This window comes from Octodon degus, unplaced genomic scaffold (assembly GCF_000260255.1).
Source record: "Octodon degus isolate 3935 unplaced genomic scaffold, OctDeg1.0 scaffold00273, whole genome shotgun sequence".
In the NCBI taxonomy this organism is placed as follows: domain Eukaryota; kingdom Metazoa; phylum Chordata; class Mammalia; order Rodentia; family Octodontidae; genus Octodon; species Octodon degus.
In genome coordinates, this window is record NW_004524849.1 from 209,640 (window position 1) to 212,065 (window position 2,426).

Genomic DNA, 2,426 nt, shown 5'->3' on the forward strand with positions numbered 1-2,426 from the left:
CTAACAAAAGAAAAAAAAAGTATAAATACCTTATTGGTTTATAACTTAAATATTTTTATTCATTTAAAAATATCACTGTGAATAATGAGGAGTCTAAGAAATTATAGATTTTGACTGAAAATGTTTAATGGAAAATACTATAAATGTTAAAAAATTAGAAAAAAGTTTGAAAGATACTTATTCATTCATCAGAGTAATTCAGAAATGAGATACCTACTTATTACCTATGTCTTCAAGTAATTGGTTTTATTATTCCATTAAGCAGAATTACACATGACCTAAGTAATATGTTATACATATTAACATGTAATTACACATTAAAACACAATTGTCATATTAAAATGTTATTTTCCTAAACTTTGATAAAAGGACCTGCTTAAAATGTAGTACAAACATAAAAATTTAAAACAGTTCTTCATTCTACAAAATAAACATTTTCAGCATTTCATGTGTACTTGCCCATTTGATTTTTTTTTTTTTTCTTTTCTTTTGCGGAACCAGGGATGGAACTCAGATCCTTGCATTTGCCAGTCAAGCGCTTATCCTACTGAGCCATCTCCCCGGCCCCATGCCCATTTGATTTTTAAAATTAAATCCAGGCACTTCAAGAATGATCTGTGTTAGCTCTCTGCTGCTGTGACAAAACACCTAAGACAAACCACCTGAAAAAAGCCAAGACTTATTCCCGCTTGGGGTTTCAGAGGCTCTATCATGGGGGCTTAGTCCGGGCAGAAAAGTGTGAGGAGGAGTGCGGGTAGTGCTGGGCTGCTCACTGCCTGGCAGCTCACGGGTAGAGGAGGTGCTGACCTCCCCATCCCCTTCAAGGCGGAGGTGGGGGGGCTGTGACCTCATTTCCCCCCAGGCTCCACCTCCTAAACTTTCTCCCAGTGCTATCAGCTGGAGGACACTGAAGACGCAAACTATAACATAAGCTCTTGTAAAAACTCAGTGGTCACACGAGGTGACTAATGGCACAATAATTTATATATTCTTCACTGCCTTTAACAGACCTGGCTTTCTCCAATCTTCAAAATCAAATGTAAAATGGTCATAATACAGTACTAGTTTTTCAGTCATGGGGTATATAAAATGAAACTAGCCGGACAAGGTGGCACATGCCTGTAAGTACAGCACTTGGGAGGCTGAGGCAGGAGAATCACTTCAACCTCCAGGCCAGCCTGGTTACCCAGTAAGTTCAGGACAAGCCTGACTTGCATAGTGAAACCCTGTCTCAAATAAATAAATAAATAACCTTTCTCCTGGTTATAAAACGTTAAACCGGCAAGGGCCTGAGTTCAATCCCGGGTACCACAAAAAAAAAAAAAAAAAGTTAAACCTGAAAAACATACAAAAAATATAAAAAAAATATTTCACCCAATCCTGGCACCCAATGCTATTTATTGATATTATGGTATATTTCCTTTCATTATTTCTTCTATACATATATCCCTCCATGTATATACGTTGTTTCGTGATTATTTTACTTAATTATAACACAAGCAAACTTATAGCTCTTGAAAACATGTTTGTTACCACTGCATCGTTTTTCCACTATACAAAGCTACTGTAAGCTCTTTTATTACCTGTTATTGGAAATTCAGTTTATAATTTTTAAATTTTTGTAAGTATCAGAGCCGGCCAAATAGCTCAGCGGATTAAAGCGCCTGCAAGTAGGCACAGGGGCCGGGGTTTGATTCAGGGCCTGCCATGCTGGCTCTGCCCTGGGGTCGCACTGGGACAGTGATTGAGACTGGGCGTCGTGGTGGGCGCCTGTAATCCCAGCTCTTGGGAGGTTATAAACAGGTGGATCATTACAAGTCTGATCTAGTAGTGAGACCCTGAACACGCTTGTAGGCCCTTCCCTAAAAATACAAAAAAAAAATTTTTTTTTGGTATCACTTCAGTAAATATACTTGTACACAAATTCTTCAGATGTGGTTTGTTTTCCTGAGACAGGGTCTCCTCATGCAGTTCAAGTTCCCTCTGGTCTTGAACTCACTCATAGCCAAGGCTAGGCTTGAACTGGAGGCAGTCCTCCTGCCTCAGCCTCCAGAAAGCTGGGATTACAGGCGTGCGCCACCACACCGGGCCTGGTGTAGCTTTTCAAAACAAAAACGGAGTGGCTTAAAAACACACAATACCCACTCTCTACGGTGTCACCAGCTTTTCTCTATGCAAAAGTCTTTCCGTCGTCGTAGACAGTTATCTGGGAATCACTGCTACAGTGCAGTTTTTTTCTGGTGTGAAGTCTAACACCCTCGAAACACACTGTGGCTGCGAATACACTAGGCGTCCCTCAGCGACAGCCTGGCACAGCCCTCGGGGGCCCCGAACGCCCGGGGCGCGCAGGCAGCTCCCGGGGCAGGCTCGGGCAACCCTCGGAGCAGCGCCGACGCGCAGAGCCGCCGCGGCCCGCCCATCCCGCG